Genomic DNA, 21,046 nt, shown 5'->3' with positions numbered 1-21,046 from the left:
AATTTATTTGGGAGCTTATTTGCATCCTTTTTGATTTAATTAAATACTCTTATAATTGTTCTTTTGAACTCTTTGTCTGGGGTTTCGTTTAATTCATTCACACTGGAATCTACTATGGAATTAATTTTTGGAGGGGTCATAAATCCTTGATTTTTATTGTTCTTATATTTTTGCATTGCTACTTGCACATATGGTATTCTTCCAATTGGGTTTTTAAAATAAGTTACAATCTTTCAGTTGAGACACTTGCAATGTCTAAGTGGAGTTGGGTTGTTATAGATTCAAAACCATAGTCTAGTAGCTAAATTCAAAGTCCACATTGTTGGGGTTCAGGGACTGACCCCATATAACAACTTTAAGAATATAATATTAATTATAGAACCCACCATAGCCACTGGATAAGTCCCCTATACAATATGATAGCTGGTTAAAAAAAATCACTGTTAACCTTATATCTATTGAGATAAGGTGGGAAGGATAATATGCCTTGGACTAAAATATCAGTTACTAAAGTCAGGAATGAAAGAGAAGTAGGCTGAGTGAGGTTAGGGATTAGTATTAGATCAACTGAGAAAAATATTGAGGAGGAAAGTAGATGAAAATTGGAAGTTGGGATTCTGTTTGGATATGTGAGTTTCAAATATAATTAAAACCTTGGAAGGTAATATTCAAGAAATAAGAGGAGGCATGAATGAAGTAGGAATAAAGAGGAAAAGACATAAGTTGTGTGCAGGAAAAATGGAGTATAAACAACAGAGTGTGTATTGCTGAACAATAGAAAAAGTAGAGCCAGGTCATTCATTAAGTGCTGTTTATAAAACAGAGATTAAAGAAAAAAGACAGTAAGGGAAACAGTAACATGAAGAGTAAGGACAATATATAAATGAAATACATTCCCCTGCTCAAACTTCTGTGACCGGTGAGCTGTTTTATACCCTATCATCTTACTGAGACTCTCTATCACTGCTAAGAACTTTCTGCTGGCTTAATTATGGTCTTAGTTCAAGAAATTCAGGAATATACAAAGAACTAGATGAAGTAAATCAATAAAACTGTTCAAGCTCTGAATTCCTATAAAGAGGCAATGGAAGAAATTCAGGAATATACAAACAATCAGATGAAAACATCAATAAAACAGTTCAAAATCTGAAGATGAAAATGGATTCAATAATAAACACACAGACAAAAGAAAAACGAGAACATGACAGCTCGGAGAGGAAGGCGAGCAATACAGAGGCGAGCTTGTTTAACAGAATCCAAGAGATGGAGGAACAAATCTCCGGTCTAGAAGATACAATCATAGATCTTGAGGCAACCATTAAAGAAAATGCCAAGTCTGGAAAAATCCTGACACAAAACATCCAAAAAATAATGGACACCATGAAAAGAAGAAATCTCAGGATAATAGGCATTGAGGAAAGAGAAGATTCCAGACTTCAAGGCTCAGAAGATATTCTCAACAAAATCATCGAAGAAAACTTCCCAAATCTAAAGAAAGCGATGTTTACAAACATACAAGATGCCTACAGAACACCAAATAGAATAGACCAGAAAAGAAAAACTTCTCGTCAAATAATCATCAAAACACAAAAATATACAGAACAAAGAAAAATATTAAAAGCTGCAAGGGAAAAGGGCCAAATAACATTTAATGGCAAACCTATCAGCACTACACTCGACTTCTCAGCAGAGACCATAAAAGCCAGAAGGGCCTGGACAGAGATCCTGCAAACCTTAAGTGGCCACAGATGCCAGGCCAGACTACTTTACCCAGCAAAACTATCAATAACCATTGACAGAGAAAACAAAATATTCCATGACAAAAACAAATTCAAACAGTACTTATGCACAAATCCAGCTTTACAGAAGATACTAGAAGGAAAACTTCACCTTAAAGGGACAAGCTACAACCAAAACTACACAGGAAATAGATAAGTACACCATGGCAAAAACACAACCACACAAATTCTCTACTGGAACCAACACCAAAATTAAGACTCTTAACAGTCACTGGTCATTAATATCTCTCAATATCAATGGTCTCAAATCTCCAATAAAAAGACACAGACTAACTGAATGGATGCATAAACAGATCCAACGTTCTTCTGCATTCAAGAAACACATCTCATCCATAAAGATAGACATTACCTCAGGGTAAAAGGCTGGAAAAAATATTCCAAGCAAATGGCCACAAGAAGCAAGCAGGAGTAGCCATTTTAATATCGAACAAAATAGACTTTCAACCAAAATTAATCAAAAGGGATGAGAAAGGACACTTCATACTCATCAAAAGTAAAGTCAACCAAGATGATGTCACAATTTTGAACATCTATGCTCCCAATACAAGGGCACCCACATTTGTAAAAGATCTATTAATGAAGCTTGAACCACACATTGATCCCCACACAATAATAGTGGGAGATTTCAACACCCCACCCTCACTGAAGGATAGGTCATTGAAACAGAAACTAAGCTGAGAAATAACATCACTAACCAATGCCATGAATCAAATAGATCTAACAGATATCTACAGAATCTTTCACCCAAACAAAAAGGAATATATCTTCTTCTCTTCACCCCATGGAACGTTCTCCAAAATTGATCACATAGTAGGTCACAAAGCAAGCCTCAACAGATACAAGAGGATTGAAATAATACCTTGTATCCTATCAGATCACCAGGATCTTAGGCTGCACTTCAACAACAACAGAAATAACAAAAAGCCATACACACATGGAAACTAAACAACTCTCTACTTAATGACACCTGGGTCAGGGAAGAAATAAAGAAAGAAATTAAGGACATCATGAAATTCAATAAAAATTAAGGAACAAAGTACCCAAAATTGTGGGACACATTGAAAGTGATGCTAAGAGGAAAATTCACTTATAAGTGAGTATATTCCATGTGTTTCTTTATGGATCTAGGTTACCTCACTCAGGATGATCATTTATAGTTCCATCCATTTGTCTGAAAATTTCAAGATTTCCTTGTTTTTGATAGCTGAATAGCAATTCATTATGTAAATGTACCACAGTTTCTTTATCCATTTTTCAGTTGAGGGACATCTAGGTTGTTTCTAGATTCTGGCTATTACAAATAAAGCTTCTATGAACGTAATTGGGCAAATGTCTTTGTTGTATGGTGGAGCATCTTTTGCATATATGCCCAGGAGTGGGATAGCAGGGTCTTAAGGTAGCACTATACCCAATTTTCCGAGAAAGCACCAGATTAATTTTCAAAGTGGTTGCATAGGTTTGCACTCCCACCAGCAATGGAAGAGTGTTCTCTTTTCTTAACATTCTCACTAGCATGTGCTGTCACTTGAGTTTTTGATCTTAGCCATTCTGATAGGTGTCAGATGGAATCTCAGAGTGGTTTTGATTTGCATTTCCCTGATTACTATGGATGGTAAGCATTTCTTTATATGTTTTTGAGCCATTAAATGTTCTTCTGTTGAGAATTCTCTGTTTAGCTCTGTCCCCCATTTTTAATTGGGTTATTTGGTTTGGTGGTGTTTAATTTCTTGAGTTCTTTATATATTTTGGATATTAGCCCTATCAAAAAGGATTTGTTTTATTATTCTATTTTATGTGCCCTGCTCCCAGAGAATATGCTTGTGCACTCTATGTGTGTAGGCCTGCAGAGATCAGAAGTAGTGTTATATCCCCTCGAAGTGGAATTACTAGAAGTTATGAGCCTCTTAATGTGGGTGCTGGATCCAACCTGGGTTCTCTACAAGACCATCACTTAACCACTTACCCATCTAGGAAGCCATGACTTCCTTCTGTCTTGTTTGTAATGCTTCATTTCTTTCTCTTGTTTCATTGCTTTATCTAAGACTACAAAGTGCTATGTTGAGCATGACTAGACATGATAAACACTCTGGTGTTCCTTATTGCAAAGGCAGCACCATCAATTTTTCCTCATTTACTATACTGTTTTCTACAGGTTCTCTCTCTCTCTCTCTCTCTCTCTCTCTCTCTCTCTCTCTCTCTCTCTCTCTCTCACACACACACACACACACACACACACACACACGCACACACAATTGCCTCTCTTCATAGTTTCTTCAAGGCTTTTATTACTAAAGGATGTTGTTGAAGGTCTTTTCTGTGTCTATAGAGATGAACATGTTATTTCTGTCCTTTTGTCTATTAATTGGCTGCATTGTATTTGTTTATTTGGATATATTGAACCATTCTTTCATCCCTGGAATAAAATCACCTTGTAATGGTTTAATGTAGAATCTTTAATTTAATATATAATTTACATATTTATTAAGGCTCTTCATTCTTAACTTATTTTGCTTATCAATAAGGCTGTACTTTAGAGTTTTCTCAGGTACCTGCTCTCAACTATGTTGGATGCCTGTACTTCTTTGAATTTACTTTGCTCCTTTATCTTGAGGCAGGCATTAGACCACTGATTCTCAATATGGTTTCTTAGCTTCTTTTTCTTTTCTCTGTGTTCTGGGATTACCACTATATCTTTAAAACAACAACAATAACAACAACAACAACATGGTGGTGCAATGTAGAGAAAATACAAATGAATTCTGTGGTTTTCCACACTTTACTTGTACTTAATTAACCTCCAAGAACTTTAACTGATAGAAATCCCCAGATTTTATCCCCAGGCACGTGCATTTGAGACTGGTGGTCTCCTGTGTCCTCTAATGCCTAGCTAATAAGGTTTCCTTGGAACTTGTCTTTTCTGTGATTGGTATGCCACTCATTGAGAAAAACTATCTGGTTTAGTAACAGCAATATCCTACATGTTGTGAAATATTCTAAGTACACTTTCTAATGTTCTCTTTAATGTTCTCTTTGACTTATTTTTATTTTTTAACTTTTATTTTTTATTAATTCATTCATATTACATCTCAATAGTTGTCCTATCCCTTGTATCCTCCCATTCCTCCCTCCCTCCTTCCTGCTTTCTCTCTACTCCCCTCCCCTATGACTGTGACTGAGGGGGATCTCCTCCCCCCGTATATGCTCATAGTGTATCGGGTATCTTCTTGGTAGCCTGCTATCTTTCCTCTGAGTGCCAACAGGCCTCCCCATCCAGGGGACATGGTCAAATATGGGGCATCAGAGTTCGTGTGAAAGTCATACTCCACTCTCCACTCAACTGTGGAGAAGGTCCTGTCCATTCAAAAGATCTGGGTAGGGGTTTGATGTTTACTGCACATATAATCTTTGGCTGGTGCCATAGTTTGAGCAGAACCCCTGGGCCCAGATCCACTGATCATAATGTTCTTCTTGTAGGTTTCTAAGACCTCCTGGATCCTTCCATTTCCCCATTCTCCCATGCTTCTCTCACCTAGAGTCCCAATAGGATGTCCTACCCTCTAACCCACTTTCCTGGTAAGTGAAGACTTTCATGGGACATGCCCCTTGGGCTAGTGTCCAGATATAACTGAGTACATGCCATTTGAGTCTTTCTGCTTCTTGGTCAACTCACTCATCATGATCATTTCTAGTTCAATCCATTTGTCGACAAATTTTAGAAATTCCTTGTTTTTAATAGCTGAGGAGTATTCCATAGTGTAAATTTACCACAGTTTCTTTATCCAGTCTTCTACAGAGGGACACAGTGAATTATAAAGAGAAGTACTGTTTATCCATAGGATATTTGGGTGTTTTCCTAGTTATTATTCTATTTTCAAACAAAACAAAACAGAATAGGAAAGTATGAGAAAATTATTGAAGCCTACCTATCCATTTACCTATATTCTAATGTGGCTATTTCAGTGTTAAGTGTTTCTTGTATTATTGAATAATTCCATATTAATTTCTACTTGCTAAAATGTTACCCACTCAAACAGTGTTTTCTTCCTGTATCTCTATGCTGCCATGGAAATCAGTTTCTGTATTTCCTGGAGGGCACATTGTTTCATGTTGGATCACTGGTAGGAATCTTTTTCCAGTGTTAAAAAAAAAAAGACACCAACTTCCTTATCTCTTGGTTTCCATAGTTTTACTAAAAATTCATCTCTCAGACCTTTAGCTGTTTCTTAAAGGCACTGTGTTTATTTCCTCTCGTTGCTTGGATGATTTTTTTTTCCTGCTACCTTAACACTGGTTTCTGTCTTGGTAAGATTTTCTCTTTAACTATGATGTGTGCTTGCACTTGTGCAAGCGAGTCTTAGTGTCTATGCTGGTTGGAATTTTATAAGTTTCTTAATTCTGCAGCTTGATTTTGTCTGTAAGTTTGGGAAAATTATTGCTGGCAGCTCTTTAAGTCATTTGGCCTACTCTTTCTTTTGTTTTCTTACAGAATTTCAGGTACACACACACTAAATTTATTTCTTATGTGCTTCATAAACTGAAATGTATTTCCAACTCATTGTTTTTCCCATTGTTTAACCTGAAGCTATCTATTGACCTGCCTTTAGTTTCAAGGATTTCTATCTCATATTTATGTGATATTTAACTCTACTGAAATGCAAATAATCTCCACTTTATTGATCTTTGTATTTTCCTATTACAACTTCACATTACATCTATACTTGTAATTACAGTCATTATTTTAAGTCCATGTGCTCATCTCGCAAGTGTTGCTTACAATGTTGATCAAATATTAGACATTGTTTACAAAAGGTTGTTGAGAAGCCAGACATGGTAGTGCATACCTGTAATCCCCAGATTTGAGAGGCTGAGGCAGGAGGATTGTAAATTTACACCCAGTCAACCTAATGAGACTCTGTCCAATACTAGCAATACAAATAAGAACAACAAGAGAGACAAGGTTACTGATGCCCTGGAAGCAGTTATCCCCAGTAAGAGAAAGTGCCCTGTTTTCTAGTTCAGAGATAAGGTGCAAGATCACTTTGAAATTTTCTGCCCTTTTCTATATTGACATGACTCTTTGTATGTATGTTAGTATGTAATTCTTTGAGGGTTTTGTGGAAGTCCTAGAAACACAAGTGAAGTGTTTCTTCTCCTTGGTGGGCCTGGAAATGCTTTTCCCCACAGGATCTCCAAATTTCTTGCATAGAATTAGAGGCTATAGTTTGCTATCATCTCATTCCAAAGCACATAGCCTAGATGTTGGCAAATGCCTTTGATGACAAGTTACATTTAGAATACCAGGTTCATTTTTAAAAATAAAAGAACATAGCAGTAAAATGACTCCTAATGACATTCTGCTACACTCATAGATCAGTGTCTTTCTCAGCCATCATCAGAGAAGTTTCCTCCTGCAGAAGATGAGAACGAATACAGAGACCCACAACCGTACAATGCTCAGAGAGTGAGCGACCTTGGACCACTCAGTCCTAAATGGTTATGTCCCCATTAGATCTCTCTCTGTAGGGCTTATGGAACTCTGCAGAAGAGGAAGCAGGAAGAGTGTAGGAGCCATTGAGAATGGAGCATACCCAGGAAACAAGGCTTTCTAGACACAGCATAACTGCCACACATATGAACTCAGAGAGACTGTGGCAGCACCAATAGGGCCTGTATAGGTCTAAGATTATGATGATGATGATGATGGTGTTGATGATGATGTTGATGATGATGATTATTATTACATGCCTGTTTGTTTTCTGGTTAGAGAAGGAAAGGGTGTAGATTTGGGTGGGGGAGAGGTAGGGGGAATCTGGGAGGAGTTGGGAGAGGACAAACCATAATCAAAATATATTGTATGAAAAAACATTGATTAAAAAAATCCCTAGTCTAGTATCTTTCTCCCTAATGTCCAATGGGCATGGAGCAAGCTATAGGACACATTTGGATTTGTTTGTTTTTGTTTGCTGTAGACAGGGACTTGCTTACTCTATAGCCTAGACAGGGCTTGATCTCACAGTCCTCCTGTTCCAGCCTCCCAAGTGAGTGCCAGGATTTCAGAGGTGTACCATCATGTTTGATTTAGGACACCCTTAGGTTTTTTTAAAATAAATTTTGAAAGTTAATTTATCCATAGACAATTTCATTCATGCAGATAGCACATTCTGGTTACACTTGTCCCTCCACCTACATTTATTGTCCACCCGTTCCCACCAAATCCCCATTCTAACGGCATGTCTTTTTGTTTTGCTTTGTGACCCATGGGGTTTAAACAGGGCTACCCCCATGGCCAGGAGTTGAGGTTGCCCACTGGAGCATGAGTAACTCGCCAGTGGCCACATCATTGACGATAACGACTTCCTCTCCCGCAGCATCCCTCAGCTGCCATTAGCTCCTCTGAGTCGGGAAGGACCCCATAAGTTGGTCCCCATCTTTGCAGGTAACTCAGCGGCTGTGAATTTGTGAGTGCCGTAACCTCGTAGGATGCTGGTTTTGTTAAGACCCTGCCCTGAACTGAGAGGGAACTGCTGTGTCAAATGAGGCTCACGTCAATATTTTTTTCTTGTTACAAAGACCCTGCTTTTTCAAATCTCTTTTATTCTTTTCCAGAACTGTGGCTCTTCTCTGACAGTGGTACACATGGGTAGGTAGTGGACTCTAAATCAGATACACAAATAGAGATGTTCTTCAAATGAATTTTGTATAGCTAGTGTTTTGTTTTGTTTTTAGAGGTCAATGTCTCTTTGTTTATTTTTTTTAATGGACACATTTTTAGCTTAGAGTGTGTCCCCTTTTTCTGTTTAATGATATAATATTAATTAAATAATATAATTAATATAATACACAATTATTATAACATATTAATTAATTGGTTATATATTAATATAATGATATAATATATAACAGCTCTAATAGCTTTGGGAATAAATATGATAAAATCCTCAATTGTGGTTGTGGATGTGTCTATTTGGTCCCTTCAGGGGTGTCAAGAAATTTAAAACCCTTATTAGGTGCATATATATTTAAAGATCTATTTCTTTGTGATGAATTAATCCCTTATCTTCATGTCCCTGCTTGCCTCCTTCTAGTATCTAGTTTTAAAGTCTACAGTATAGACAGCATCACTCCTAGGTTTCTCAAGACTAAGATCTATGTGGCATAGGCTTCCCCATCCCTTTTATTTATAACATAGCTGGAAGTCCATCCTCAAAACATGTTTCATATAGCTCATATGTACCTACATCTTTTTTCCCTGACTTTATGAAAATGTATAATTGACAAAATTTCAATGTGAGGGTTTGATGTATGAGTGTGTAGTAAGTTGATTAGATGAAGTGGTACAGCATCTGGGTTTTTAATTTCATGAACAACACTGACTTTTTGAAAGCAGAGGTTCTTTGGCCACCCTCTGAACTTGTTGAACTGAAATAGTATAGTGATTTCAGTCTATGCTTCAGTTTGAGAAGAATTGCTTCGAAATCAGCCACAGATGTGTATGTGTACGTGTGCTTGTGTACATGTGTGTATACGACTGCATGTACATGTGCATATATGTGTGTGTGGCCATGTGTTCATGTATGTATGGTGTGTATATGAGTGCATATGTGTATATATATGTTTGTGTATATGAGTACATGTTATATATGAATATATTTGTACATGTGTATGTGTGTGTTTGTGTGTATGTGACTTATGGTCTACTGACTAGGTCTTATAAATTTTTTCTTTAATGTCTTATCTGTCTACTAATTTCATTTTGGTTCTAGATAAAGGAACTTCAGCATGACATTGATGTGTGAACCTTTAAGGGCTACGTCTTAATGTCTTTGAATACAACCAAGCCATTGTTCTTCTGCTAGCAGAATTGGAGTGATGTGTGGGCTCTGAGAACTGTTTAACTGGCTGCTTCCCAGTCTTTCCTGTGGTTTCTCTGTGCTGGCCTCTTGGCATTTCATTTGAGTGCAACTGAATGTTACCTGAGTGCAGGGGTGCACACCTGCATAGCGCTGTGCTGCTTCTCTGTCTAACTTCCATCTTTTTGATACTCTACCCTGCAAACTCTATCAGAGTTGACTGATCTTAGTTCTTTCTTCTGCCCAGCAAAACATCCAGATTCTTTTAGTAATAATATTGGAGTCTAAAAATTCCCTTCTCACAGGAAAGCAGGGTTACCATGGAGTTACCCTCTTTCCACCCTTCCTTCTGGTATTACAGTTCTGTGTTACTTAGGTCTGATTCCCTCAAAAATGTTTCATATGTTTTTTTCACCTGTGCATGTACAGTGGGTGAGTATTCAGACACTCCTATTTGTGGTGACATGAAAATCATACTATGCTTTTGTTAACATTATTGTGTTGACTTGTGTCAGACTCTGTAAAAAGAAAAAGTCTACCATTGCTGTGTTTTCAGTCCATTTCTGAGGCAGATCTGCACAAAGTTTATGTGCTTCTAGATTTACACTCATTCTGTGTCTTTGTGAAGACTTTCCAAGAAACCGTCCTGAGTGTCACTCTGACTGTGGGCTAGGAGCACACATTTCCACCTTTTATCGTTATTAACTACTGTTATTATTATCACATTACTGTGACCATACCTGACAGAAAAAAAAAACAACTTTTGAGACAAAAGATTTCTTTTGATTCATTTCTGAGGGTTTCGGTCCCTTGTGGTGTGCTCAGGACAGTGAGAGCACATGGCAGACTCCCCGTGTGCTGGCTGACCAAGAATCAGAGAAAGTGCCAGTGCTACGGGACAGGTAATAACCTTCAGAGGTACATGCCTAGTGACCTACTTCTACCAGCTAGACCCCCACTTCCTAAAGGTTATTACTTCCCCAAACCAGGGCAACTGACTGGGGAATCACATGTTCAAAACATGAGTTTGTATGGAACACTTCTGATGCAGACCATAAATAACACTCCTAAGGCAGCGAGTGCCCATGGGACTGCCTTGCTCTGATAGTCCCATGGTTTGCCAAGTTCTTCTCCCCACGTCCATTTTAGAGGCCATGGGGGTGAGAGCAGAGCAAGAGAGGAACTCAGTAGAAAAACAAATGTGATGTTGTTTGACAAGGAGGACAAGCAGGGAGCGAAACTACAAGTATCCCTTGTCTGTGGTGAGGGGAACCCAGACAGAACAGGCCTCCTCACTTGCAAAATATTTTGAACAATATGGTGCTTTCTGGAGTCTGTCTCTTCAGCTTTCATGCTTAAAGTTTTTTTTTTTCTCCTCAGACCCTTCTTGTGGCTATCTTCCTGTGTTTTTAACACATGATCCGTAAAATCTTTTGTATGCTTTATAAGAAATTATCAATCTTACTCTACTTTCCCCCTGTGTCCTAGGCAACTGCCATCAGCCTTGTTGGGGGGACCTTCAGAGAAGCAGGGGTTCCCATGTAGGGACTTGCATGTGCTTCTGTTTCTAGACCCCCCTCTCCTCCATGTCTACCTACCCAGCAAGTGTCAGCCGCAGGTTAAATGTCATCTTCTTAGGAAGCTGGCTTGGCAGCTGGGCTCAGATGTGGCTGAGACATAACCCCCCCCCCCTTAAGAATTATAAAGCTCTACGAGCGACAAAATTCCCATGCCTCAGTCACACATTCACAAATGTACCTGGGACCTATCAGTGTTTGTTATGCACACAACCTGGGTGCTTGGAGAATAGCTAACCTCTGAACTGATTGCTAAACCAGACAAATGTCAGTACAGTTCAAAAGCTAAGTACACAGACTGCTGGCTCAGACCCAGCAGAGCCATTTCACAGCTATACATCATGGTTGAACTAGGCAAGCCTTTATGGCTCAGTTTCCCCTTTGAAAAGGAGCCGGAAAAGAGTACCTGTGCGTAGAGGTGCTGTGTGTGTCCTGAAGGGATGAGCGCTGCCTGCTTCCCGTGTCCTGTGGTCAGCTGGGATTGGCCATCATGGTGAGCCGTACACCTGGACAGTGGGAGCTAGCAGGAGTCTGTGGTCTCTTATGTCACACAGCTCTTGTCTACTTCATGCGCACACTGTGCTTTTTGTTGAGGACACATGGTGAGCATGTCCATGACAGTGGGTTGTTCTTGTGTGTGAAGAAATGAAAAGTTTTTCACTTATTGTACCTCCCCTGTTCATCTCTCTATTTATCACATGACGCTGAGCTGGGACTACAGATGTGTGGGCATGGCCTTTGCTTCTGGTTCAGTTGGCAGAATGGACAGGACACAGAATCCACTTTTTTATTTTTTTCATTTTTTAAAAATATTTTTTTATTAATTTATTCATATTACATCTAAACTGTTATCCTATCCTTTGTATCCTCCCATTCCTCCCTCCCTCCCATTTCCCCCTTACTCCCCTCCCCTGTGACTGTGACTGAGGGGGACCTCCTCCCCCTGTATATGCTCATAGGGTATCAAGTCTCTTCTTGGTAGCCTGTGGGAAATGAGTGTCCTCAGGGCCCCTTGGGCCGTTAGCAGTTACTTACCTTCGGTTATGGAAAATGGAACTCAGTTATTTTTTTCAAATGCTAAAATCACATGAAGTAAGAGTCATTTCTCAAAATGCTAAATTGAAAGGATATAAATAGCCAATACTCACCTATGTGCACTTTTATAATTTTAATGTTTGAATCTCTTGGCCGCACTCAGTTACCTGAAAAATTCCAGCTTTCTCATCTCCTTTTCCTAATTATTGGAATTATATTCCAATAGGTACTCATCATTGGATAAGAATACCTGACTTGACATGTCTGTCTTGTCTTTAAACTAGACACTTGGCAGAAGCTCCTGGTTGCACTGATTGTGTCCTTTAAGGGCAGCTTTGATAACTGTCCTTCCCTTGCCTTGGCTTCCAGATTTATAGCACAGCTTGGTTGGGGAGTTGATTGCTAAAAGATACTCACTTTGCAAATACATGAGAGTATAAATTAGACTGCTAGCATGCGATCTGATTTTTGAGCAGTTCTTATACTAGTATAAATAATGAAGGATGCTAAGATGCTCCCCATATATTTGGTTGGATATAATTAAAATCCCAAAGGCTGTGGTTTTTAAAAGCTGCATTTACCTACTGTCTGATGGGAGTTAGAGGCCCTGGAAAGCGGGAAGGCTTCTGTCTTACTCTTTGCTCTGCTCCCCCTTTCTCCTTTGTTGCTCTTCACTTCCATCCCTCCAATTAAATGCACAATCCATAAACTTGAGTGCCAAAGAGGGCGATGGGGATGACTCCTGGTCCTTAGGAGCTGAGTTAGGGAGCAGAGAGATGAGAGAACTGACTGAAAAAGATGTGATAAGCAAGGATGATAAAGGGATGAAGTCAGGACACCATAGTGTCCATCAGGATGATTAGCTCTGCAAGGCAGGACCGGGAGTCAGAAAGGCATCCTGGGAGAAGACCCATCTCAGTTCAGAGGAAGTTACATCAACCTTTTGGGAATTTTCTTCAAAGACTCTCTCTCTCTCTCTCTCTCTCTCTCTCTCTCTCTCTCTCTCTCTCTCTCTCTCTCCTCCTCCTCCTCCTCCTCCTCCTCCTCTCCCTTTCCCTCTCTACCCACTTCCTCCTTCTCTCCTCTCCTCTCTCTCACCTCCCTCCTTCTCTAAAGTTTATCTTGTGAATGCAACAATGTTATTCACTGTTCCTTCTCCACCTAACTTCCATTTTGCTTCTGTCCCTCTACACTCTGGAATATCCATTTACTCTTTCTCTGGATCTCCAGTCAACACTGGGAACTAGGAACAGCTCATGTTCACTGTAAATCACTGTGAAGACTTGGCTGTTCTTTGGTGTTTTCTTATAGATGGGTAGGACGAACCTTAAGCTGTACAGAAATATCCTTTATTAGGTGAAGACTTTCAGAAGCTAGGGCATATCCCTACAGCTGAAGAGAAAGGGGTAACAGGAGAGATGCGTCAGCCATCATCATAAACTGTTGGGGCCCTGGCACCCCTGCATAAGTATCAGAATTCTGAACCATTGAAAATTGGTTTGAGGAAAGCTCAAATCAAGAACATCAAAACAATTGAGGAAAGCTTATGGTCTAAAGTTGAGGCCTTTGTATCATTGAGAAGGTCTAATATGAAAAGGGATTTTTAAAATGTTTTATCAGGAGTGGCTCCCAAGAGAGTCATGCCTTAGAGAAGCAGGTTAACTATAAAATATGTAGTTTCAGACCATGTTTATTCCAACTAGTCTTTACCTTAACTTAAATCTTTTTTATGTGTTTCCCGCCACCTAATGCAAGTACATATCTGACGTCAGTGAGCACCAATGACCTAACTAACATTTTTGGCTTTTTTAAAACTTGTTGGCCAAATAATATGATTTACAAACAAAACCCAATAAAAACACTCACTAGGAATGAGTCCCCAGAAGCTATATTTTATTCTAAATGTTGGGCTTTCATTGTTTTTCTCCTTCAAGTTCTCTGCTCTTGAGTTTTTTTCCTTCTCATTTTAAAAGAAGTGGCCATGTATCCCATTTCAGAAGGAATGCCAACAACCTACTGTTCCATAAATTATGGCAGGGGAACAGCAAGTCTGATGATAGAGGGAAATGGAGCCATCCTTTTATTGATACCTCTGAGGAGTAGAAAAGATGGAATTTCCCAAGGGACTCCATGTGTAGTGTGGAATGAAACACAGAATCGTTGCTATGTATGATAACCTCTAATTAAAACAAGTCCCTCACCTTCTCCCTACCATGTGATATCCCCAATCATAGAAACTTGCTCACAGCCAGCAGTGTTCCTGCTTGACAGAGTGTCAGGTATAGTCCTCAGAGTGGGGAGGCTAAATCTCTTCCCTTGGAATACCCTTGTTCATGTTATAAACTTAGGTGTTTCGTGGCATCAGTGCCTGTGTGTAATTGACAATAGCCTCCACAGATGCCAGTCTGCTGTGTTCTGCAGACCAGCTCTTTTCTCTCCATAGAATTGAAATTTGATTCTGAGTGGGGATATGTCATCTGGGTGCTAGCCACACTAAGCTATGTCTTCACTCCTTATTGGTTTTCTTTTTCAAGACAGTGTTTCTCTCTGTAGCCCTGGCTGTCCTTGATCTTGCTCTGTAGACTAAACTAGCCTCAAACTCAGAGATCTGCCCACCTCTGCGTCCTGAGTGATGGGATTAAAGGCATCTTTCACCATTCCTGGCTCAAGTCTTGGTTCTTGGTGTGGTCAAGGCCAAGGGCAGGTCTTATGTAGAAGCCTGGAAGGAAGATGGCTGACCCAGGAACCTGCATTGGAAAGTCTGCTGTCAACTTCTGCTCTATGATAGAGATCTTGGGTTGACAGAGAGAGTTGGAGACTCCCAGTACCAAATGATGTTCCCCAAATAAAACATGGTATCCATACATATGGGGCATCATCATGATCATCTCTAATGAAATCAAAGTAGTTAGCACTTCTATCACTTTACACATTATCATCTCTACATCTTGGGAACCTTCAGACATCTCTGGTCCTGTGCAATAACCATACACTACCATAGACTGTAGTTACCCGTGATGCAGAAATTTAGAACCCATTCTTCTTGTCCGTGTACAGTTTGGTCTAAATTTGCCTCTGTCCATTGATTTAGATTTGTTTTATGGTGATGACCAGGAAACGGATGCAATAAGAACCTACTGGAAGTTGAAGTTCCAAGCTCCCCTGCATTCCTGGTGGTGTATTATATCTATTTCCACATTTGTCAGGACAGTAGTGGCATTTCTAGGCTCTGACCCATCCCCCTTGCCTAGCCTAGCCTACAGGAGACATGTGAGCACAGGTGTGGTGAGGAGTAGCAGTCAGTTCAATGCCCTGTGGCTCACCAGTGTGCCAGCTATTGTAAAGCACTAGAGGATGCATCCAAGTCTGCTGGCTTCAGCTGGGTTCTCCACAGAGGAATCCAGGAGTCCTGCCCATTTTCTTCCAGGATTCTTTGGCTTCCCTTCCCTTGTTTTAGGGACAGTATGCCTCTAGACCAGTGACAGTTTCAGGGAGTGCAGCTCCCTCTCCTGACAAGGAGAAGCCTTCCAGGCACTTGCACACCACAATGAAGCAAGGGAGGAAGAGCTCACCAGTTGTTCTTTTATCTTCGGCTGTAGGACTGGGACCACATGTTCAATAGCTCTGGACATGAAAGGGGAGGCAAAGGCCTTGTATTATCAGAATCTGATCTTTCTGTCTTCAAGTAAGGGATGTTGGAGAGGCAGAGGCTCCCTCAGGGACACCCAAGGTTAAAAAAAAATGCCCAATCTCTTTGCTCCAGGTATGGCCATGGTCTTCTGTGTCCCTGTTTCTGGATTCATGAGAACAAGGACATTTCAAGGCACAGAAGCTTGCAACACTCACTCCCAATCCTTCCCTCTCTATGAGCAGGTATGGTACATGTTTCCAAGCCCTGTTACTATTTTATTCATGGAAGAAGACAGTGGCTGGTTAAGTTAAGTTTCCTGTTTACAGTGTACAGTACACTGCTGTGCAGAGATGGCTCAACCATGGGAAAGATGAGAGCAACCAGTCTCTAGTAGCAGCTCCACCTTCTGTGGGCTGGTGGTGCATTGTGATGTCATGGTAGATAGCACAAGTATGTAGACACTGGGCTTCATCAGCTGCCAGGAGAAAGTGCCAACTGCTATTGGCTCGTATCCACTTATGTGCTCATCAGATGTTACTAAATGCTTATTCTGGGTCAGGTACCAGGAATATAGCAATGGACAAGACAGTCTTGGCTCTACAGAGGAAAATGGGAAATAAACAGACCAGAGAGTAGTGAGACCTATAATAACTACAACACAGGATGATGGATAACCATCAGTACACTGGGGAGAAGGAACCCCAGGACATGTCAGAGTGTTTAAGGGAAAGGACCTTTGAGAAGAAGCCCTATCTAGCTCACATGAGGAGGATTGATGAATTTATGGGCAGCTCTTCCAACCAAGGAGATAGGGACCATCAAGCCCAGCAGCTCTGAGCTCCTGCTGGTAGCAACACCCTCCATTCCTCCAGGGCCTGTGCAGTGGCTCTGGCTGCTTCTTCCTCCTGTCTACTTTCTGCTCGGCCCACAATTGTTGCAATGCACATCAATTCCCTGCAGGGATTCTACAGCTGGCTGAGATTTAATTAACCAATGATGGTGAAAAAGAGAGAATTTCAAACACTTGCCTCTCTTGACTCATCTGTAAGAGACTAGGGTGGGGAGGTAAGACCACACCACACCAGGTTGGCTTTGAATGTGCAGTCTTCCTGCCTTGGCTCCCTAAGTGCTGTTATTACAGATGTGTGTCACAAGGCCTAAGGCTGTGAGAGAAGTTTTTGAGCCCATAATGCAGGGAAAAAATTGTTAGATTTTTACAGTGCCAGCCCGAGTGTGGCTATGTGGCCAGGGACAAACCATTGCTGTCTGTGGATGGGAATTTGAGTGCTAAGGAAGAGATACAAAGACCAAGGACCAAATAGGAAATTACGTTGGGAGTGGTACGAATCCTGAGTCACAGCCTCCAGGCTCCCCAAATATAATACAGCTGAATTCACAGCTTTGGCCCAACGTAGCAGATTAGAAGCTTGTCCTCGCCCCCCCCCACTTTCTCATTTGTTCTCCTGTTTGATATTGATGGCTAAAGAGTTATTAATAAATTACTCTTAGGAAGGAAAAAGTCAAAGTATTAAAAAATATGGTTACTAAAGTCTTAGATGGAGATAGTCAGGTAGAGAAAAGGGGAAATAAAGTTCCAAAATAATTATCTTTGGTTATTTATCAGTGTTGAACAAAAAATTTTGTCTTGGGGTTGTTAACATTTTAACAAGCATAGAACAATAGTAAAGATTCATGAATTTGGTCTGAAAATGATTTAATAGCATTTCTTTTATGAAACAAATACCTAAATTAAATAACACAAAAGGTTAAAAATGGAAATGAACAAAGATAGTTTTTGAATGAAATTTGGCTATATAGCTAAACAATCCTGATTGAGGCATCACGGGGCTGTGCAGGTGGCTTAGTGGTTAAGAGCCTGGACACTTTTCCAGAAGACTTGGGCTTCATTCCAACACCCACAACTGCAGGTAACTCTAGATACACAGGAACCAATATCCTCTCCTGGACTCTACAGGCCCTCCATGAACATGGTAAGTAGATACATGCAGGCAAAACACTCATATACAGAAATCGAATCTTAAAAATGTAAAAAGATTATTACCTTGATCAAAGTATCTCCTATTGATGAAAAATGATACTGACATCTACATTACTCAAAACATATGAAACATAATTCTATAAAACATGACATACTATATGTACACCATCTATATTTTTTTGTAACAATACAAAAGAAAAAGGATATACCTATACAATATTTACCAAGACAGAGCATATCACAGGATGCACAGAAAAACTCACTGTGATCTTGAATTGACAGATCTCATGGGTTACACTCTCCTACCACTAGGCAGTAATGGAGAAGCTAAGAAACAAAAATAAACAGAGCAAAATCTATCCATTTGAGATATTCCAGAGCAGTGGCCTTAAAATTCTTAGAAAAAAAAAGGAATCAATGTAGCATTATAGGCAATTCAGTAACAACACTGTGGTACAGATGTGCAGCAGACTGACAGACCAGAGAGGGAAGGAGAAATGCACTGCCACATACAGTTAGAGGTGTAAAGAGTGGAAAGAATTTAGATAATTTCTTAATAACTAAGCTATAAGCATGAGCAACAAAAGAAAATCAGAAGTATATGCTACTAGTCAGGTTCATGTTTCTCTAGCAAAATACCTTAGGGCAACTAACCTGTAAAGGAAAAATAGCATAGCTATTTGTAATAAAGGTCCCAGAGGTTCCAGCCCAAGATCTCGTGGCCTCCTGTGAGGGCAGCATCTCATGACAAGGACACATGATGAAACAGATCACTTACCTAATGACCCGAGAAGGTGAGAAGAGATATAAGAGCCCTACAGTCTCCTTCAAAGGCATCTCTTCCATGACCTAAGGACCTTTTAAAGGCTCTGCCACTTCCTTGCTATATGACTTTGGGTCTTTGGGGGACATTTACTATCCAAACTATACTAAATATCTGAGGATAGAACAGAAATATGGGTTTGAGAGGGAAAGCCCCCCAGTATGTCTATTTAAAGGGATAATGCAAAACAAACAAACAAACAAACAAAAACCCTGCATAAAAATCTGAATGGAGGAGGGAGAAAAAGAAAACCAAAACCAAAACCAAACCAAATGCGGTCAGAAGGCTGCAAACTCGTTCTGAAAAGAACCAGATAGTAAGCACGCCAGGCCCTGTGAGCCACAGGCAGTCTCTGTGACAAACACTCACCACTCACCACGGCTCCAGAGCTGCCAGTGAAAAGAGTAAATGAATACATGTGCTGCAGTCAACGAAAGCTTAATTTACCAAGAACAAGGTCTGCTTATTGCAGTGTGGGGATAGTGGGTACACCCAGTCAAAGCGACCCAAGGAGTACATACGTTTGACATGAAGCATTCTGTCGCAAATGTGTAGGAGTGGCAGGTGAGATACAAGGAGCAAAGACTAAGACCTTTGAATTTAAATAAAGCTAACATATGTTGTGAACTATACAAACAAAACAGCAAATTCCCTCGACAAACGGGCAAAGCAGTGTGGAGCTGCCATGAGTTAGAATGCAGGGAAGGTATTTGACATCTGAGTTAAAGAGCAAAGGGACAGCCGGGCGTGGTGGCGCACGCCTTTAATCCCAGCACTCGGGAGGCAGAGGTGGGCGGATCGCTGTGAGTTCGAGGCCAGCCTGGTCTACAAAGTGAGTCCAGGACAGCCAAGGCTAACACAGAGAGAGACCCTGTCTCGAAAAACCAAAAAAAAAAAAAAAAAAAAAAAGGAGCAAAGGGACACAGCTGAGGCTCGTGACTGGGTGGAGGTCTCAGGTGAGGGGTATGACATGAGTATTCCTTCCCACGGGTAATGGCACTTTCTTAGTGAGCATGGTGCCTCCTGCTGGAACTTTTGGGGAAACTGAGTCTGGTTAGAGTTGCCATTTTGCCTGAGGAGCCATATGGTCTTAACTGAAATAGCCACTGAACAGCTGTTCATAGGTCAGTCCCACACAATGCAAAAGTAAAGTGTTTTGAAAGTTCTGACAGACTCCATTGTTTCTGTAAATTAATGTCCTTTAGAATATCATTATATGGAAACTGTCTTATAGGATCTGATATAAAATCTCCATCAATCTTTAAGAAGATTTTTCTAAAAAGATACATTTATAAGGAAAAGTAGTAGGAGTTTTTTTCCAAAGAATGGCTCACACCACCACTACTATTTCCCCTTAGGCTCTACAGGACAGAAATCCAGGCTGGCTTGTCTTCACCAAGGTTCTCACTGGGCATCAGTCTGCTTGTGCTGCACTCTGCTCTGGAGCCTGCGACCCTCTTCTCACCTGAGGTACATGTGGCACCTACATCCAGCTTTCTGCACCTGCGCGACTGAGTCTCCCTGCTGGCTCTAAGCCAGAAGCGGCCCACAGCTCTCAGAGGTTGCATACATGTTCGTGCCTGTTAGCAGTATGGCTGCTTGCTTCTGCAAGCCAGGGATCAAATTTTAGACATAATCCCATTCCCTAATTTTCTTTTGAATAAGAAGTGTGCTGTCTAGGAGTACACATGCACCCCCCACACTTTGTTTCTATGGTAGGATGTTATTGCTGAGGCTGTGGTCGGTAACACCGTTCCTTGAAGGATTGGCCCACCTGTGACAGCATCAAGGGTCCTCTCTCCTTTTCACTTCCACCGCCTTGGTTGCTACGATGTGGTTTCCCTACTCCAATAGGTTCCCTCCATCTCTTTTTCATTTTATGCAACCTTAGGCTTTCTTCCCCTATCTTGTCAGTTATTATTCTCTCTTCATTATAATCTCTCTCTTTCCTTTTCCTTAATTTCTTATGCTTGGTTCATCTGCTTCTCAGAGATTCTGATTTTTCCCATTCTCTTGCCTCGTTTCTTCAGGACTCCAAGGGCATGTGTGTCCTAATATTTAATTCAGTTCCAAAAAAAAAAAAATCCTCAAGCTTGTAGTGAGTTTTCCAATCAGATTTAAAGGGCTCTATAAAAAAAGCCACATGAATCCTTTTGTGACAATCATTATTTGGCTGTAAATTTCATCCCTTGGTGTTTTATTTCAAATTTTATAATTTTTCATTGTAAAAGGATATCAACAAATTTTGTTTGCGTCTCTGCTGTGATCTATTTGTTCATAAGTTAGAACCATATTCTCATTAGGCTACCAAGAACAGATGTAATATACACCT

General features: G+C 40.3%; 1 long non-coding RNA gene across 1 annotated transcript in view; it reads left to right on the top strand.

Moving 5' to 3' along the window:
- Positions 1 to 20,247, top strand: part of LOC311606924 — a 65,807-nt gene extending 45,560 nt beyond the window's left edge. The window contains exons 3-4 of the long non-coding RNA XR_014782467.1: positions 16,025 to 16,134; positions 20,073 to 20,247. This is a non-coding gene — a long non-coding RNA (uncharacterized lncRNA). The remainder of the gene's footprint in view (positions 1 to 16,024; positions 16,135 to 20,072) is intronic.
- Positions 20,248 to 21,046: the final 799 nt, after the last annotated feature.

This window comes from Acomys minous (genome assembly GCF_964271855.1).
Source record: "Acomys minous genome assembly, chromosome: 10".
Taxonomy (NCBI): Eukaryota; Metazoa; Chordata; class Mammalia; order Rodentia; family Muridae; genus Acomys; species Acomys minous.
Note: the sequence above shows the minus strand (reverse complement) of the source record. Positions and strands in the feature narration are given on the sequence as shown.